Below are 21,284 nucleotides of genomic sequence, written 5' to 3'. Positions count from 1 at the left end.
TGCTTTTTCAACTGTGGAAAACTTTTTCTTAAATGCTTATATTAATTTTCACTAGGAATCACATCACATGGATTTAGGGATGCCAAAGAACCTTTTCCTTAGCTGACTTTAACATTAGCTTTTGTTTACAGCTAATGACAATAAATTCCATCGTCCCTGTTGATCTGAGCACAAGGAAGAGGCCTGTTGAGTTGGGTAACTGTGTGCACAGAAGAGTTAGTGGTTTAATTTCAGCCAAAGCGTATATCAATGAATCCAGATCAAGTTTAAAGGAGCCTCCTAGATCATACAGAGGTCTCATATCTGAAGCCTATAATATTTTAAGAGTTTAGTTCTTGAAGTTATATTTTAAATATCCTCTTAACTAAGTTCTGTTCATATTCAATCTCTGATTTCCACCCAGGTTAAACATCCCTCAGCTATGACAAGCAGCTAATTTGATAGTAATTCAACTTGGTTATGATCCATAACTAGTACTTCAAGCAGACTTTATTCTCATAGCTGCTCTTCAAGCTTCATTTCAGCACATTAGGATCTGACAGGTCAGGATGGTTTGATTTGTTTGCGCTGTGCTGCACTCTCTTTGGCTGTCGTGGACAGAAAGGGATGTAGGAAGTACGGTGTTTGTGGGTTTAACCAACACCTGGACTGGACACATTAACTGACTTGATTGCATCTGTAAAGTCCACCTCCCAGAATATCTGCCACTGGGCCAAATTCTATTGTCACCAGTGAGTGCGTGGGGACCAAAAGTCCCTCCTTTTAACAGGATGAAATTAATGAGATAAACTCTTCCTCAGTGTATGGCTCGCGATGTGGGCCACATTCATGTCTCGTTTGCTATAAATGAGTGTAACTGAAGGAAACTCTATTTTTTATATATTGATTTATTTCCTTGAAATGCAAAATAAGAATTTGCACTGTAGCATCAACAACCCAGCTGAAGGAATATATCTTTTTCAGAAATAAATATATATAAGTGCTATCATCCATGTGGAAATGAGGCCAAAATGACTGACTTCTGTTCTCAACAGAGCTCTCATGAATCTTACAATTCACATATTTATGAAATGAGAAGGATACTTCATAGTCCTTTACCTTTGAAAATTACTAGTTTTGATCTTTGTTACTTCTCAAGTTACTAGGTGTAATTTATTGTGCCCCTAAATTGCTACAGAGAAGTGGTTAAACTATTTTTCATAGATCTTCCATAATGCATGAATCGTGAAATGAATTTATTGGAGCTGAGCACCCTGGAGATCATTAGGTTTGCCATTATATGTATACACAAATGGGGAAGAGAGAGAAAGAAAAGAGGGAGAAAGAACATTTTTCTGACATCTCATCATTAGCATTGGTATTTTACAGTGCAATCAACCTACTGCAAAATCTATGTGCAAAGTACAATAATTCTATCACTTATGGATTTTAATATACGCATTTTTTCCTAACATTGTAAAACCATGAAAGTCTAGAATATTTTAAAACAAATGGGTGCAATATGTATTTAAAATAAGAATCATAACTATCCCAGGAGAAAAAAAAAATAAACTGGAAGTCAGCCTTGAACTGAAGACCTATATATACTTTCATATGAATCCTATACATTTTCATATGAATCCTATAGAATCATCATGACTCTGTTAATAGACAAGAGCTATTATGTATCTTTGTCCCATGCCTCCTAACAAAAATTCCATCAACAAGTTACTTTTTGTTGAAAACTGAAAAAATACTAATTTATGGTAGTTTTTAGTTCTCAGGCTCCCACCTGGTGTGCTTACCTTGCTAAATAACATATATATTTTCTAATCCTGGCTCTGTGTTATTATGCAAAATTGCTTTCACAGTATTTTGGACTGCCCAGCCAGTAAGCACCATCTCCCTACAAGCAATGAATCTTACTGACGATAGCAGCAAATTTGTAAGCAACTGTGATCACTGTGCATGCAAATAACATAAGCAGGTACATACCAGTTTTGCCTGCTGTGCTGAAAACCAACTTTCCCTAACTGAAAGTGGATATATAAATTAGCTTTGCATATACATTTGAAGGGAAGGGGAAGAGAAAAAACATAGAGGGACAGGGGAGAGAAAGAAAAAGGGATGTGCATTGACATTTTCAGGACAACACCATTATTATTCAAAGGTACACTGTAAAATCTCTATATTGTATAGCATAAAAATGACAAGAATGGGAATGAAGGAAACTTGTAAACAGAACAGTAGCAGACACCAATTTCTGACTGGAAAATCAAAGCAACAAAAACAAAGTCTTAAGTAAACAAAATATAATAATAATTGCAGTTGGCATGTTTTCAAGCCAGAATAACATGACATTGAAAATGATCAAAAGAATCCACCGTGGCTTGGAAATCTGACCAAAACAGGACCTCAGAAGTGAAGAAGGAATCCTGGGAAAAGGAAGGGTCCAACCAGATCTGAACATCAGCATACAGGTGGTAAAGTGGAAAGAGAAATATCTGGGTAATAACAAATGATGACCCTTATGGGCCTTGTTGGGAGCAGAGGTTTAGGAAAACATACAAGAAAAGTTTAAACAATGAACAAGGTAAGGAAAGGAGAAATGTTACCATGCCCTTCCTGCTTCTTGGCCTCTTTGACTACATTTAATAAAAACCAGAAGATAAGCAAAAAGGGACCACGAGTAAAGAGAGCACAACAGAGGTTAATATGTTAGTAATTTTGTAGTTCTTTTTAAATCAGTTTGAACAGATTATACAGACAACTGAAAGTATAAGAGGGTAGTCATGCAAGCGCTATCAGCTTCTATTATAGTAGGAGAATTTCATACGAGGCTCCAACATGCAGTCATGTGAACAGGAACTTCTTAGAATACTAAAAAGTTTTTGTATAAACCCTGGGTAGAAAAACATGAGTATTTAAAGCCCTTTCTGTGCTTCTAAATCACTGAAAGTCTAAATATTAAAATATTGAAAGACCTAATATACCAACAAGAGAAATCAGTTGCCAGTACACTCTACCAAGCAGCCTGGACATCTAAATTAGTATGAAAAATACAGCCGTAAGTGTAAGACCAAATATCTCTGTACAAACTTTGAGAAAGAAAAGTGAAACATTTTTCTTGATGTATCTACCAGGCTTCTTTTTATCATTTTAAAGATTCACAGTTATTAGTATATTAACTACCAATTGTGAGGGGATTTTATGATGCTCACCACAGAGCAGGCTTATTCATTGTCTTTCCACTTTGTGAAGAAAAATAACTTCCATTACTTTAACATTATGCAGTCTTTGGGCTCATTGTCTAGAGCAATTAGGATTTAATCAATGTCATTTTTCCAGCGTGTCAGAAAAAAAAGTCCTCCTGACTTCCAATGAATGTCTATCCTGAGTGTTAAAGGGAAAAAAAAAAAATCAACTGCAAAAGAGGTGAAAAAAGCTGAAGAAACCAAATGTAGATTCCAGCTATGTGCCTATCCTCTTCTATTATATTATGAGAAAAAAAATATATAGATTTGAATTAAATTAGTGATTTTAATAAATGTAAGATACATATATTCAGGTAAGATATACACCCAAACCTGCCTGCTTCCATCTCTTTCTCACTGTATGTTGTGAATAACTTGTTTTTTGCAATGGTGCAGTTGTAGCGACTGTCAAACAAATCCAAACCTGCAGCCTTAAAATTATCTCCAATTCCAAATATTTTCTTTGACAAGGCCTTGCTTCTGAATGCTGTATGCTACATAAGGCGAATATAGTGCACATATTTTACAACCGATAAAATCAGACATTACTCCCAAAATTGAAGGTAGAGTCAATTCTTTCAGCAGTTGTTTTTTTGTTTTGTTTTGTTTTCTGCTTTACCAAGTTAATACTGAGGTGTCTGATACACTCAGTTATCATCCAACAATCAAAGTGAATTACCTTTAAGATACCCATTTCTGTAACTGATAAAATCTAGAAAGAAATAGGATTACATTCGTTTGCTTCGCTTCTGGTTTGTGTTGGTTAAACAGTCCCTAAGAAGGAATACTTCTCTCACAATTAATCAAACTTCTATTCCCACCCATACACTTTTAAGTATAAACTATTAGTAATTAAAGCCACTGACCATTCCCTTAGCCAATCTGTTTAGGTAATTTACTTCTGTGAATCACAGCTCTTTATGTGGCTTATAGGGTTGTTACGGCATACAAATGCTAAGAGCAATTTCTGTGGCAGTGACAGAGAATACACAGTTAGATATAGATAACCACCTTGATATGGAAAATCCATATGAAAACTCCATATATCAGTCCTATCTTTGAGATTTCAGGGATTTTTTTTCCTTTTACCATGGTTTTCACTGTATTTCATCTAGATACCTTACCCTCATTTGCTTTATCAGATGAGTTGCTTTTGCTGCTTCTCAACTGCTCATTGTGATGCTTTCTGAGATGGCTTAAAAGTTGTTTAGATATTTAGATATGTTTAGATTGTTTAGATATAAAGGTATATATACACATATACCTTTTTAAAATAACTAAATTCTTGTCTGTTTCTTTATGTTCTTGCTGTAAACTTGTCTGGTCACGGACCAGCTTCCACCAAACCAATTCGATTCAAAGTGGGTGCCACACTTACGATTTTCTCCCTTGCAATTGTGTTAGTGCTGGAAGAGTAGATCCTTTGGTAAAATGGGTAATTACTGTAGAGGGTTTTATCTAGTCTAAAATTTTGTTCTTGGTAACATATTTCATAGGAAGCCAAGAGAGAACGGAGCACTACAATGCTATTTTGTCTGCTGTCTTTATAACTACATGAGGGATTTGCTGTGTTCTAAATTCAGTGTACCTTTTTCAGGGCCAGTTGACAGGCAAATATAGTCCTCAGAGTATAAACAAGCAAACAACAACAAAAATGACTTGACAAAGGTACTGAGGAAGAATGTCATTTTTCATGACCCTGCACAGAGCAGGAGGGTTGTTCTGCTGATGCAGACTAGCTTGGGCTGGGAGCCAGGACATGTGGGGCTCATTAACTCCCAAACAAGTTAGGAAAGTTTGAAGCAGGAAAGAGGAAGATTCAAAGAGCAAAACATTTGGGAAGAGCCCAGAAGTCAAGAAAATGTCTTAAAACTTTTTGTTTTGTTGCTTATTACTGCAAGGAAAGGAAAGAAAACTCGGGAAGTAAGTTTACCTAGTCTAAATGTACTGTGTTAACAGCATGAAATTCTTCTTCAAAAGACTGAAGAATCAGCACCAGTTGGATGTGGAATCTATTAGCATTAACGAATTGTGGCAAATTTCCTGTACAAAGACCTGCCCAAGATATGAGATCTTTTTCTAGAATATCAAGATTTGTCTTACATTTGTATAGGGAAGCATATGCATATAGGTACATGTGCATATCCATATATAAGAGTATATACATATATGTAATGTATACATATATAATAACAAGGTTTGCATTTTAGGTGGGAGACAGGTCTCAGGTCCTTATTGGAGGAAGGATGAGTAAAGTAATGAAATCAATATATTCATGGAAATACAGCTGTTTAAACATTTTGGTATGGAGTCCTGTTCTGATCACAAAATGTCAGAACCAACACATTGGCACAAAAAGGAGAATCAAACTTGATAATTAGCACTTTTTAAAATATATATTATTAAACTACTCCAGAATCACTGCATTTATGAGGAGCAGAAAATCAGGGAATAAGCTTTAATTAGATTAAGTTTTAATCAGGATGGAACAAACGTCACAGTGTAGAAATATCCTCATAACCAAACACCTCATAAGGTAGCTACGGCCAGTCAAGTACGAATGATCAGGAGAAATAAAGGACAATTAATGCTTTAGTGGTAGTAGTCAGTTCCCATTTTCTCAGTCCATTTAAAATTTAAACCTGGCAATGTACAGGTGTTTTTTTATAAAGCTTATATTGAATAGGGAGATAAAAAGCCACAGATTGACCCAATGCCTTCTTGGCCAGCCTGGGGTATGTCTTTGGAGTGATTCATTTGTGAAAACTCCCATTATTTAAATATCAGTTCAATAGCTCAATTATAATAATTGGTTCCTTGTAAAGTTTAAACAGGAGGTTTCTTTCATTTTTAAAAGCTTTCTGTTTGAAAAATCAATTATTTATGTTCCAGATCAATTAAAAAAATAATAATAAAACTGCATTATCATGATTCAAAACTAATTCCCACAATACAGCCCAATCTTGTTCATGCTGCCCAGGTACTCACAGCCTCACAGTTGTATTTCCATAGCCTGTTAGAACATCATCTTTTTGCTAGTTATGTTTTTGTAAAATCTAATAGAGTATGACCCAATTTCTCCATGTACACTGCTGTATTTAACCTCGAGGAACATGTTGCTTGAACAAAAACATCCTACACACCTCCTTGACAAAAACAAGTAGTAATACTGCATCTCCATCACTAGTATGGTCCAACCAAGAACCCACTCGGGTTCTGGTGGTGGCAAGGGGGCCAAACATCTCCCAGTATTGCAGATTTAAGTAGCTCATTTACACAGAAGTCACATACATATACATACTTTCAAACTCAACTTTTCAACATTTTATTGATTTCTAAGAGAAGTATCTGACCTGAAAATCCACTTTGTTCCTATGTGGATGAGATGAATGGCAGATGAAAAAGCAATAATTTCCTTAGAGAAAAGCCCACAGCAAATGGAGAACTTCTTGTAAATTTTAAGACCTTTGTTTAACTTCCTAGGGAAGGAAAAAAAAAAGGCAAATTTATGAGAAAATAAAATTTAAAAAAAAAGATTTGAGCAAAAAGTAGGACTCAAAATATATTGCTGAAATGCTGGAAAACTGTTTGCATTTGAAGTTGTTATATCAAGATGGAACCTCTCCAATAACTCTGTTAGCAAGTATGATCTTAATTCTTTGTGTTAAATTGTGTTACAGACCAGCTCCTCAGTGAAACCTTGACAGATGAAAATCTATATTGAATTATTCTCATTATTGTGGAAAATCAAAACACATGCCAATAGTAGTAATAATAATAATATATATTAGTTGCTTGATTATATCAACAATACAATCTTGAGTGACCTGAAAGTTTTGATTTTAACCATGAAAAATCTTACCACATTGGCTGAATGTAAATGTTCACATATCTGCTATTTCTGAAAACTACATACTCTTCTGAACATAAGCTACAGTTAATTGTTAGTTCTGCAATTTTGAAGATTTGCTAGCAAAAACATAATCCATTGTTATTACCTTTTTCATATATAAGAATACAACATATGCATATACACATGTAATCAGTACTATATTAAAATTACTAAATAATAGTACCTTTCTAAATTACAAGGCTAATGAAAGCCATTTCATCCATTATGAAGTTGTATTGTTTTATAAGCTTTTTCATTTTTTTTTAAGAAACTCCAATATTTAATCATTGAAAAACACAGGTTTCTGTCATCTTTCTTTTCAAACATTTATGCCTAAATTTTTCTCATAAATCTTACTTACTATTTCCTTAGAACACTTCTCAGAAATGGCATACAGTTTCCCAACAGTTACAAATGAAGGTGGCCTCCTTGGAAGATCAGATCCAAGGGCTATTATTGTATGTGGAAAGGCTAAGTTCATTCATGCAGTCAGGTGGACATTTGTGACAAAAGCTATCCTGAATGTAAAAATTTTGACCATATCAGAAATTTCTGTATATGGCATATATGTATGCCTGTGTGTGTATATATATATATATACATATATATACACACACCACTATACACACAGCAATTTTCACTTTTTGTATATTGAACTGTATCTCTCAGGGCCTGCTGGAGAAAGCAGACATTTTATATTCAGGTTGGATTCATCTTGTTGTAGATAGATTCAAACTGTGATGTCTTACAGGAAATTTTCCAAGGTTCTTGATTCTTCACTGTTTATCAGAAGTAAAATAATTTTAGGCAAAAAGGTATGCCTTGCTCATGGGATTTGAAAGATTTTAAAAGTACGAAATTTCCTTTTGCATTCTGGAAATAGTGGAAGAGCTAGGGAAAAGAGAAAAAAAAAAAAAGCATGTTTTAGTGGTAGAAAAGTGTCAAAGTGTCTGAGGCTGTGGAGGATATGCTTATGCTGTCCAGGTATAGCTAGGTAGAAAGCAAATATTGTCCTAAGTCTGTATATTTAGGACATGAATACACAGCTTACTGCTATGAAATAGCATCACTGTAATTTATTTCATTAAATAAAATAATGAAAAAGGAATATAAATTCCCCTTTGTAAATAACCTTATCTCAGCCTAGAAAAACAGTATTAGATTTATTTAAACATGTACATTTTGTTAAGGAAAAAATCTTTGAAGCAGTTTAGGACACTTAAGCATCACTAAGCAATCATCTGACTTTTCCTGAAAAATAAAATACAACCTCCAAAGCAGTGATAGCTCTTTGTGTTGTCGAACCGGTAGGCTTAGTTAGATTCATGAGCAAGGATTTTAGCTCACCAGTTGCTGTGCCCTTTGTAACAACGGGCCATGAAGTGGCAAGGTTTAGGGTCCTCCAACTTGGCCCCCAGGCTAGCAGAGCAGTTGTCCAGCTGCAGTCAGAGACGGCAAAAGGACAAATGGAAAAAGGAAGGAAGAAAATGACAGAGTGGGCAGAAGAACCTTTCAAAGTGCATGCAGCTCTCATGCGTGTATTTGACTTATCTCAGCGGAGTGTGCACTGTAGGAAAAAAACATGTCACTGCTCTAAAACTGTCTTTTCTAATTCAGTGCATCCATGTATTGTTTTAAATCAGTTTCCCAGCCACTGAAAGATACAGAGACAAGAGAACAACTTTGACTGTTAGCTATCAACTCAGATAATGAAACTTTCTTTCAGCTTTAAGCTGCCAGTGTATGAGAAATAAAAAAAAAAAAAAAAAAGACTAAAAATATAAATTAAAGCCTTCATGTTTTGCCTGGGAAACGGTTCCTTCAACATGCTCATAGAAATTAGACATTTACATCCACCTCAGTTCTGGTTTTAAGGGATTTTTAAAAGCATCTAGAATTCTGCGTTACAAATTGCAGCCCCTTATGTTTCTATATTCTTAAAACCTAATTATAAGGTTGCTGACAGGCAAAGCCATTGGACAGTCAAGCATCCAAGCTGCCTTGCTTGAGCACTTTATAGATCAATTTATTTGAATTTTGTTAGACGTTTACAAAGAAGCCTATTGAACATTCTATATACCTTACACTCAAGTATCCTATTTCACAACAAACTCCTTTGCAATGTATGCACACATTTTGGCAGGCACACTGACAATTTTACTATAAACCTGTTATGATGAAAGAAATAAAAAGATAATAATACTATAATCATATTATTGGAATGTGGTACTTATCCCAAGGTCAAACATATAAACCAAGGAAATGAATGAGTGTTTACTGACATGCTTCCTTCTTATATACACCTGGCCATAGTAGGCAGTCTGCTGTAAATGCCTTGTCTTTCAGGATGAAGAGTTATTAGCATTGGGAGTATATATGATCCATGAACCTCACTTTGTCACAATAAACAAAATGCTACTATACACAGGCATTACAGGAAAACAACAGGTACTGTCTTCATATTAGCATCTTTGAATTTGACCACAAAGATATATTTTGCCACATGACTAAGTCTTGGGGCAGACAGCTTATTTATATAACTTTGGTTTACCAGTTTCCTTCATAAAGAATGAAACCTTTCTCTAAATGATAATCTTTTGACCTCTAACAAGCTAGTGATTTACAGAGCCACAAAGACAACATGCTGTGTTTAAAAAGCTTTAAGGCGCCATTTAAAGCTTTTACGGTGTAACAGTGCTTCTAATAATACACTTGCTGCTCCAAGTTCAGACAGTTTACTGAATAAAGAAATACTTTTTATATGTTTTAAAATGAAGAATTTGCTCACGTTATAAATATATTTTACTGCGACCTGTGAAAACAGCATGCAAAATATAGCTATGCTTTTGTAATACCTGGTAGTAAAACAATGAGCAATGAGGGCAGAGTGGGAGGAGAGAGAGGCTGGATGAGAAACCCCTAGATGTCTGATGGGAGATAAAATGACATCTTTGATGTAGAAGCACTCTAACAACGTAAACTAGAAGGATGATGTACATAACCATTCTAGTGTAATGGACATGATTTTCATTTGGACAGATAAGATGTTATTTAGATTCTGTCATGAAATATAAGTCTTCATTTTCTTTATATATTCAAGTAACTAGATTTTCCACTCAGCAAAGCAGCACAGTTAAGTAAGTTAAAGACATAGCATCAGATGCTCAAAGTTTAAATATCCTCCCTCTTGCAGTCTGTGTTATACTCTACTTAGACAGCTAGTTGTAGTAAATTTATTTCTAGGTATCTTGAATGCATAACTCATTTTTCTTGTGATAAAAACCGGCCTCTGCTCCCATTTATTTGCCTTTTGTGTTGGAAATGGGGAGGAGGAAGCAGGACCTTATTCTGATGAATCTCTTTATGCTAGCAGCCAGAGTGAGCATGTTTTTTTCTTGTGTAAGGGAAGATGGTTAAGATTGGAACAGCATAAAAACTAGGGAGGATAATTTATTTCACAAGAATGTCAAGCTATCTTTTCTATATGGTTAAGAGCCTCATCCAAAGATTCATAAAGTCAGGGGAGGTCTTGTCTGGCTTAAATGTTATTCAGATCAGTCTAATAGAGAGGATATCGGAGCGTTTGTCACTAGGTAATAATGGATTTCTTTCACCTGCCATTTTTCCTTTCCAATGGAAGATGCTATTTAGATTCTGCCAGGAAATGCAAGGTTTCACTTTTTCAGATATTAAAGTACCTAGATTTTCTGCACATTGCATTACTTGTAAATAACAGTCCTGGACATTTCCAAGACATGTTTTCTCCTCCGGCTGTCAAAATATTTAATGCTCTGAATGTTCACAATTAGGCATTTCAGTGGAAAGTGGTATATTTTGTTTATGTGGTTTTTAGAAGTGATACCTTGGTCCCACTGGGTCGTGTAATAGCGGATTTCTGTGAGCTTCTGGGGCAAACTGTGGTTGTATTCAGGGTACTCAAAGCCCTAAGTGCTGTGATTTTCAAGTGTAGTGAGGAGCTCTGGCTACAAGTTCACTTTCCTCTGTTGGACATGTGGATGGAATTATCATGTTCAAGATCCAGCTGTGTCTTTTGGGAACAGGATGTGAATGGATGGAGGAAAGGAGTAATTTCTTGCCAGCTATAAGAAACAGTGGGTGCAATCAAGGGAATTTGCACAGCTCATAAAAAGAGCAGGAATGGAAAAGGGAAGAGCCTTCACTGAGCTGTGGGGCACCTCCAGAATGCGTACTGTGGAAGAAAACTATCTTGGGGTGAGGGGAGCAGGAAAAGCAAGCAGTGATGCCCAGATTATAGCTGTCTGGGTGTTTCAGATGACCAGCAGAAAGGTGTTCTAGCATCAGTGTTCAAGACCAGTGAAGAGAGAGGAGCAGAAGCTGGGAGGAAAGCTGCAGGGGGGGGGATCAATTAGCAGCCAGCACAAGCTGGTATACCAAAGAGAAGGAGAGAAATCCCTGGGAGCAGCAGGAGAGCAGAGCCAGCCGCCTGGCAGGACAAGAGGAGAAAGGACCTGATAAGAAGCTCCAACTTCTTCCTTTGCTTTCTTGATGAATTGAGCTCAAAGCAGCAGCACGCTTCTGCAGATGCTTAACAACATAAAAGCATACTGAAGTCAGCAGACAGAAAACCAGCCTAACAATATGGTATAATTTCTGTGTTCCTGCTAGGGCTGGCCAGAACATTTTTAACTACTCATAGTTTTAGCAAAATACGCTGTTTCAGCCAAATTAAGACAGTTACTGGAACCTGCTTCTCTCAACAAAACTCTAAATGAAAACTTCTCTAAAGACTAGTCATCTAGTGAACATTGGCTGCAGAAAGAATATCTGCTTCTATACTGCCCCATTTCTCATAACATTTGAAAGAACTTGTTTTTATTTCACTTGCTTACCAAATGTAAGTAAATCTCTACTCTAAAAATAAAAAATAAAAAAATCACAAGTAGAAATTGCTATCAGAAGACCAAAAAAATCTAGTTCCCAGATCATAAAAACTAACTTTCAGAATCCTCTTTTATTCTAACCTGTTCTCTTTATCCCACTGCCAGGAAAGGGCTGTCTGCATAAATTAGCGTTGCATAAGCATCAGACCACGAGTGGGCAAATTTGTCATAGAAGGGAGCAGGCAAAACATGGTCATTCTCCTCTCCACAGGTAAAACCCTGCAAAACAGTAATGCATAAACTTGAAGAAAACTTTAAAGGATGGATTATGCTTGTGGAAGAGCTTTCATAATTTGTTTTCATATTGATTTAATCGATCTATAATATTCATTTGGCATCACTAACCTCACTGCCCTGCATAGACAGTCATATTTTAGTAGTACTTTTTCATTTGAGACTTATTTGACAAACCCGAGAAACAATTAACCACTCTGAGAGGGAAATGAGAGCAAAACTGCATCCCTTGCTCTTTCATCTGCTTTGTAGCAGCTTTACTTTTATGCATAATTTTCTTCCTTTTATTTCCATTGTTTTACTGCTATGCCTCCTATCCCTTATTGCTCTGATGATTTCCTGATTATATTCAATCAGGAAGTGTATTCTTAATATGATCAGTATAACAGGGAATGTTAGGTCTGTTTTTGTAATCTTCAAATACTACAATCTTTATCCATAACACAGAGGCATAGATCACAGGAGGATGCATTTATAAACAGCTGAGAGGGATTTTAGGTTAAACTTGAGATGAAGTTGTATAAAATCAGTAGAATTTCTTTTTTAAATGCTTCATAAAAAATGTGTTTTAATTGGGTTCCTTGGCAGAGGTGAATTAAATAAATTTACTGCACAGTGATTTCTCACTAAACCATAGAGAATTGGTAGAAATTTCAGAAATGCCTTAGAAGCCTACGAAATTCCTCAAGGCAAAATTTTTGAAAGGTGTTTAAATGTCCAACAATCTGAATGATCCCTGCAGAAAACTTTGAAAGGACACTGAAATCAATGAGTTAGGTACCTAGACACAGGTGAAACACCAGTCCAGTTGAATATTTAAAACTTAATACCTTTAAAAAAAAATCTGTGCCTGACAGCTTTATTATTTATGAAAATATTAATTGGACACCTAAATAAAGCACATTCTTTTGAAAAGTTTACACACTTTAACAGAATCATATTAATTTCTAAATAATGTGATCAGCAGAGGACTGGACACAGATGTTATGAGTGTAACAGTCCCGTGTGATGTACTACGTCCTCCACTCCTCCCAGTGGACTATTGTGTGGGGGCAAACTCTGAAAATGTGAAGACAGAGTCAGGATGGGTAATGTAAACAAGAAGCTGGAAATAGAAATGCCTGCATACAAAAAGGATGCATTCAGAACAGCATATGCTCAAATAGAGCAAATTGGAAAATCCCCAACCTAAAATTCTTAAAGAATCAGAGCAAGAAAACCTCACTATCACAGCAAAAGCTATTAATGAATCACTCCAAATGTGACACTGTACCACACCCCCTTCCTCCTTCTTTGCCCCAGCTGTCATTGCTGAGCATGATGCCATATGGTATGGGATGTCCCTCTGGCCAACCTGGGTCAGCTGTCCTGGCTGTGTCCCCTCCCAGCTCCTGGGGCACCCCCAGCCTCTCAGGGCAGCACAAGGAGTTGGAAAGTCCTTGACTGTACAAGTGCTGCCCTGCAACAACTAAAACATCCCTGTGTTATCACTACTACTTTATCAAAAATCCAAAACACAACATCGTACAAAGAAATTTAACTTTATCCCAGCCAAAACCATGACAGAAGAGAAAGACTACCATATCCCAAGCAGGTGCGTTATTAGAGCTGACACTTTACCATATTACAACAACTCTTAAGGCTTTTATTTCAGGAAAATATAAAAGTAGAATTGAATGACGATTCTAGAGGCAGAAAAAGACATAAACGTCAAAAAGGATAAGTTCTGAGGAACTTCTCTTTTACACAGCTTAATGCTTTTATTATTATTGTTCTTTTCATTTGCACATTCAGCTGGTCAACCATTCTCTTTCTGGAAAATTGATATGTAAAGAATTAAGAAAGGAGAAAGAAAACAGTGAAAAATCATCTTAGGGACTTTTTATCAGTATATAATATGTAAAGGGATATATAAGCTGAATAAGTAATAAAGAAGTGAGTTTTAAAAGAGCAATAGTCATGTTTCATTAATTACTACATTAAAGAAGACACTTATAATGGCTCCATTTTTTACTATTAAACATAACTGAACTCTAAATCCTGGCACAAAGAACTTTATTGCAAGGAATAAGGAGGCATTTAAACATTGAGTTATGTTCAGATTTTGTTCAACATTGTCACTGTTCTTCTGTATTAATAGCAGAAACGTACTCAAGCTTGCATATGTACCACGGGTTACAAAGCGTATCTCATACCTGAGTGCATCCATGGAGTTGTTCCCAGGCACTCTCACCTATGCTCTGCAATTCTGTACATAGATCAGCAAGCTATCAAGAATGAAATTAATAGGACAATTATAGAACAAAACTAGGATGTTGGTGGCAGACAAATTTGATATTGTTGGAGAGCGAGAGAATTAATTCTCATGGTAGTACTTCCAGAGAAAGCTAAAGGTCACATCCTGAAGAATGCAAAGGTGAAATGTTAAAAGGTTTTATGATAATGCTAATGCAGACAGGCACTTAAAAGTATCAGAGGTTTGCAAGGCTTTATAAACTCAAGTAAATTACGAGATAGGACTGAGAAGAAAATAACACAAGAACTTTTTGGTAGATGTTTAATCCTTGGTATTTTGAAACACTGTAAGTGTTCAAGCAGGGCTAGTAATTTACAATTGATATATAAGAAAAAAATCTTAAATGGATAGTGCAGACCTATGCACTCAGTAACACTAAAGGAGAAATATCGATAAGAAATGAGATACTTAACACATAATTTAAAGCTATTTGAAATTGCTGAAGGCAGCGTGGTTTCGGGAAATAAATTGTTCCTTCAGTGGCATGCATTCTGTCCAGAGGGAAGAAGAATTGAGTTAGCCTATGGGTAAAAGCAAAAGAGAATTTTAAGGAGGCTTTGAATTATCCCTAACCTTTGGTACAGCTTCTCCTCAAATTTGAAGCTCACAAATCATTGTATTCTAGGCCGTGTCTGGGATAGTTTCTTGGTAGATGAATGAAGCATTCAATAGGCATGTTTTGTAGTCAGCTGTAACCTGCTAGCAATTCAGGCAATGCTTCATCCTTACCACAGACTTTTATGTTACATATATTATGGAGCCATGAAAGTTATCTGAATCTGTATGAGAAAAAGTTACATGAATTTTACCAATGACGTCTTTGCATGGACTTATGACAGTCACTGTGATACACTGTCCAACTTTGAGGTAAGCTTTTAATTTGTGCAGTGAAATTCAGCGTTTGAAGAACTGCTAGCCATCTCTGGGTTAGCAGAGCTGCTGCTATGTCTTGGTTGGCTCCCACTGTTTTAGGAAACCTTCTGACTTATAAGCCCAGTAAAAAAAGAGTAGGAATACTTGATCTTCATAAGGTACAGCAACTCAGGATATTCAGAAAATGTTTCTGTTTGGAACAAGAGACCAGGTCAAGGTTCATGTTATCTTTTTTTGACTGTTCAGTTTCTCAAGAATAGGATGAGAAACAAATTCACCCCTTCCTGTTTCTTTTTTTTTTCTTCTTTCAATGTCTATCACATTAAGTATTGAGCACTAACTTAACTGACTTTAGTTGTTTCTTTTCTCAGAATACCTTGTCTCTTGAGGTACAGATCTTTCTTGTTAAAAGTATTTGTGTCTTAACTAGATGATGGACATTAAAGGAGCTGGAAATAATGAAATACCCTCATAACAGAAGGTTTAATCAGGTTTAATCCCTGAAACAGTGTTATTTAGAAGAAGTATTGTGTTTCCAAAGATATTAGATCAGTTGTGCTTCTCCTAGGACTAGGTGTCATGTTTTTGTCTATAAAATATGGAAATTGCTTTCAGGTCTGGAGCTGAAAATAATACCTGGGTGATACATTCAAGAGAGTGTCTGTACTCGTGTCTCAGCTAGTAGTCATGTTTATAAGGCTGTCATTATTGCTCTTGGTCTGAGCTGTGTTAATATATATGTATTCTTCAAAAGAGAAGTACAACACAACATTTCCAAGTCTTGCAAAGTAAACTATCATCCGATGCCTTAGCGTGAAGAGGGAGAAAGTGAGCTACGAAAAGACAGGGAGCTGTTTCTCATTAACTATTGTAAGATGTCAGCAAGATTAAGGTGTCAGGGTATAGAAAGATGAAGAAGAAAAGAATTACTTAACAAATAGGCATAAATGAATATAAAATGTGAATAGAGGGTTCTAGCTCCTTCTAAGGGTAAAAATAGGCCAGTAGACATTACATTGTGCTACAATCAACTCATCCACTTGATTCTGACCTTCATCCTTATAGGTGAGAGTAGCAGGAGCAAAATGTTACCATATAGCCAGTGCTGGGAACTTTCAGAACCATTATTTCTGAAAAGAAATGAATATTCAAAGGCCCCTTTGACATAATGAAGGTTAAATCCTATATGGGGTTTTGCAGGCACATGTGAGTGCTGTCTGACTTGGCTCTAAAAAGCCCGAGTTCAGCCTGCCTGTGAGGTGCTGGGGAACTATATGGACACGTTACTGCAGGGCTGAGCCAGTGCTTAACGAACTGGGGAGAAACGGAATGTATTACATTGCTATCTCACAAATGCAACTACACAAGATGGGCAAAGCAGTCGGTCTGCTAGAAAGAAAATACAACATAGACATATATACATACAAAGAAGTCACTTGCCTGCAAGTTATTTCACAGCTGACTCTTAGAAACCACCTCGGCTCTCACCAGCTAATTGCCAGGTTGTACCACTTAAATACCTGTCTCCTTGCCTAGAAAATATTCAAATTCATCTAGTGAACAGTGTTTACCCACAAGGAGAGAGAAATGACACCATTTTGTTTGAAGAACACACAACTCCAGGCAAAGATCACTATTAAAAAATGGCTGTTTCTTTAGGGAAATAAAATAAATTAAAATAAAATGAACAGGCAGCAATAAGCAGTAGAGTAGAAATATGGTACCACTTCAAAACAACATTACTACCCTTGTGCAAATGAGACTTAGCAAATTATGGACAGCATTTTAAGTTGTTTTCACCTGAGTTTAATTCAGAATGGTCACTTATCAGTATAGCAGCCTTCCATACTTAGATTGCTGCTCCACGGCTGTGAGCAGGCATTGTAAGAAACCTGCAATTCTGAAACTTAGAACGATTTCTAATGTCGTGCATTGATTTTAATTATGAGTCAATTTAGCCAAGCTGATGTAAAACCCAGTATGATTGCTTTGTATCAGATTTATGTGGATAGGAAAAGATGCATGTTTCCTCAGCAACAGTTTCAGCCCAGAAATTGTGCAGGCAATGCATATTAGCTTGTGCCCAGCCTTCAGCAATAACAATTATACAGTTTTGAAACTAACACCGGTAGAAAAAGAATATATACACGTTGTTCACAGGTGACTCTATATCACACCTTTTCAAACTGATAGGATCAATTTAGGTCCTGTGATATGTTTAAAAAAAAAAAAAAAAAAGGAATACAGCAATACCTTAAACCCAGCATAAAATATTTACCTCACACTATCATTAAATTGATACAACATCTTATGTCTAGTTCTGTAGTCTGTGGTCAATGAGTAGATCAAGCACAAATTTCCTTTGCATTTAGTGAGGTACTGTTTGCTGATAACAATCCTGCTGATTGCAGGAGAGAAAACAAAAATTTGTTTTTGATAGCTAAATTTATAATCCTTTGTTTTATAAAAGTGTGCTTTTTGCTATACTGTCATCTTTTTGTTTGGTTTGAAAATGTCCCTCTCTGTCCCACCATATTATAAAAGTTTTGCTCTATTTCCCATCTGCTGTCTTTGAGAGATCAATTGCAGGGTATTCATCGGTGGAAATATGAGGCTTTTTCCACAGTTTCTCTAAAATTCGTTTCCTCAGTCACATACAAGCTGAAATGGGTCAGTTTTCATCGGCCTTGGCAGTAAGCCTCTGTGCTCTCCCATGAGCCCTGTTCAATAATTTAAAAGGGGTGGGAGTGGGAAACAAATTATGTGACTATTAATTCCAGTTTTCTTGTTCAGATGCCAGTGCATCAAAAATAGATCTCCCCAGGCCAGAGCACTTTGTCATGCTATCTGGAGTAATACTAGTTTGTGAATTATGTCCGGTCAGTTTAGTGTCTCAGTTTGGTCACATTAATCTCTTTGACCACTGCCTTAATCACTGAACTCTTCCATCTCATTTTTCATCTTACAGAAAGAAGCTGTCTGACTTTTGTCTAGTGCCTGGCACCACGATTGCTCTGTTGACCCCCCGGTAGTGAGAGGAACCCAGAGGTCTCGCAGGCGGCAGTAGGACCAGCCACCGAGGGTACTGTCTCATCGAACTCAACTACCTCATCCCTTCCTTAGTGACCATGCTAATATCACAGTAACCCCAGGTGATGTAAGCTATCCCATTTGACATACTTCAATATGTTAACAACTCTCCGCCTATCCCAAGCTGCATGAACACCAAATAATCATGAATTCATGGAGGAAAAATAATTACTAGAGAACTCTGTACTTATATATGAGTTACATCAGCCACAAGATGCTTTTCTGCGTTCTCACATTGAGAAAATAGACAGCTGAGCACATTGCATTTACTGTTTGTATATAATCTTGATAAGCCCATTTTGTAGATAGAATTTTGAAACCTATTTTTATGTATCTGTCTATATTTTAATATGCTTCTTCATAAACTAATAAGTATTAAATTATATTAAAAAATTGCAAAAATTGCATTTAAAACAGATATTTATTTTCTATGAAATGTGTGTAATTATAAGAAAAATTTATTTCTACTATGGAAAACTATAAAAGGTATGGATTAGAGAAAAATCGATCTGCTTCTGATACAAAAACCTATAGTAAACACAAGCACCTAGATACCACAGTAAGGTGTCAACTCTCAGGATATTTCACAAACTAGCCAGCACACAATGCAAGAAATATTAGTTTGCTTATAATTTCTATTATCTAGAGGTCTTTAGAAAAAGATTTTATCAAAGAAAAATTGCACCTTTTAGCCTTGTTCTCAGAAAAGATCTCAGATCATTGTGTTTTATATCTGCCATAAAGGAATAAGGGAACGTAGTTCCCCGAGAAAACAAGAACAGTAGAATTGGGGTAAAATAAGGACTAACATTTCACTGCAGACAGAAAAAAAAAGCCTAACTATTCCTTTTCCTCCAGTCTCACTTTGTCAGCCCTTTCCATCATATCTTTTACTGTTGCTTCTGACTTCTCAACTTCCCCGATAAAACAAGAGTAGTTTTTTGTTTCCCTCAGGAACTAAGCAAATGGATAAATTCCCATAAGTAAGCAGTCCCAATTCATAAATGTATTCCTATGGCTATGAATTCCCTTGGGCTTTTGAAAATTACCGAAGTTAATAAACCTAAGATTCTGAGAGAGAAACTTACTAAGAACAGAAATGTGGAGTTAAGGAATAGTCTCCCAGAGAGGTACGTCACAATTTTAAGAAAGGTGTCAGGATTTCATTTCTCCTTATATGGAAGTGATAAGTTGTCTTAAAAAATAGAAATATATGTATATGTAGTAGAAGGATGACATTCCAGGACATTGCATGATGAATTAGATGCACTCATAGTGCTGGTAAGGTTGCTTCACAATTAAATCAGCTATATCTGAAGAATCTACTCATCTTTACGAGAAGGACCGAAGGGGAAGAATCTGTTACAGACACTGCTATGTTGCTCATAATAGTACAGAATTAAATTGTACAAGCACTAAGATCAGCTTTCCACTAAGTATATTTTAAAACAGAATGATTTAGCCTGTTAGGGTCTTCTGCAGTTGATAATGAAAAAGACAGTGAAACAGTGAAGTAGAAAAATACTGTAGATAGTGAAATGCAAGTACTAATATTACCAACAAATATCAAACAACAAATTTTGCTTGGACATGACCAGTAGCTTTTGAACATTATAAGCAGACCAAGGTGATCAGCAAAAGTTGGTTTTCCTCACCTACTGGGCATTAACGTTCCTTTGGGTATGCTAATAGCGTTGCAAAATTCAGTCTATTACTCTAAGAAGCTATACCTGGAACAGATATCAAAAAGAAACTGAAATGTAGATTAGGGTCTCCTTTTGCGGGAAGAACCATGAAGAGCCGACATGTGAATCATACCCAGTATTTCCCTATCTAAAGGTCAGCTATGTTAAAAATGGTGAGAAATTTAGAGACACTGCTAAATTCAAAGAAATAGCCCTCAAGACAGTGTGTAGCCCATCAGGGCAGTAAACCTCCAGCTGCCCTAAAAGAGCTTTTTCCAGGAGTTTAGTTACCAAAGTTTATTTCCTCAAGGTAAGCTCTCAGCAAGTGCTTGGATGCTGTTCAAACACTTCTGAGTTTCTTGCAAAAAGATAAACCATAGGTTTAGAGACAGAAATAACAAGGGCAGTTCAAGAATAGAATAATACCTTAAGCTTTCTATCTTTACTAGCACAGTCAAAGGAAGGAACACCTTTCTGCTTAACAGAAGGTCATAATGACCACTGTGCTAGTGCCCTGGTGTATTGAAATCACAAATTTGACAGCATGCCTATGCCAGTAGGAATCTGAATGAAATAGTGAGGAATAACTACAGTTTTGAAAGGGCTCTATTTGTCACTGCTTGGCCTGTTTGGCTCTGTCAGTGATATACTGGTGGAGAAAATATTGCTGTTGAGCCTTGTTGTCAGTGCCTATAACCTCTCAGGCCAGTGACAGAATAAAAAGTGGGAACATTTTAGGAAATTGCTTTATAGCCTAGTCTTTGCTCTGGGGAATTCCTTCAGAGATCAAGCTCACTAGAAACAGGAAAACTGATTCTTGTGAAGGAAAGACTTGATCCCAGCATACTATAGACATTTACGCTGTTTGAAGACTCGACTCTGTATGGATGCCTTATTTTCCAGACACGACAGTAATCAATGTCCAAAACAAGACTGACGAGTCAAGATTTTCTCATTCACCCAAAAGGCAGGGACATAAACTGCATGTATACAGAAACATAACTAGGTTATACTGCAGGTGCCTGCACTCTTACACTCCTAACAGCTAGTATTTTAGAA

At 36.2% G+C, this 21,284-nt stretch overlaps 1 long non-coding RNA gene across 2 annotated transcripts in view; it reads right to left on the bottom strand.

Moving 5' to 3' along the window:
* The window catches only part of LOC126913292 (uncharacterized), a 35,667-nt gene that overhangs the window by 3,977 nt on the left and 10,406 nt on the right, over positions 1 to 21,284 (bottom strand). Inside the window, exons 1-3 of one of the 2 annotated variants that reach the window (XR_007708198.1) lie at positions 12,129 to 12,266; positions 7,875 to 8,016; positions 6,587 to 6,712 (exon numbers count right to left, since the gene is read on the bottom strand). This is a non-coding gene — a long non-coding RNA (uncharacterized LOC126913292). Of the gene's footprint in view, positions 1 to 6,586; positions 6,713 to 7,874; positions 8,017 to 12,128; positions 12,267 to 21,284 lie in introns of those variants that run through there. The other variant, XR_007708199.1, reaches the window with a different exon arrangement.

The sequence above is a fragment of the Cygnus atratus genome, chromosome 4 (genome assembly GCF_013377495.2).
Source record: "Cygnus atratus isolate AKBS03 ecotype Queensland, Australia chromosome 4, CAtr_DNAZoo_HiC_assembly, whole genome shotgun sequence".
Classification (NCBI taxonomy): Eukaryota; Metazoa; Chordata; class Aves; order Anseriformes; family Anatidae; genus Cygnus; species Cygnus atratus.
Note: the sequence above shows the minus strand (reverse complement) of the source record. Positions and strands in the feature narration are given on the sequence as shown.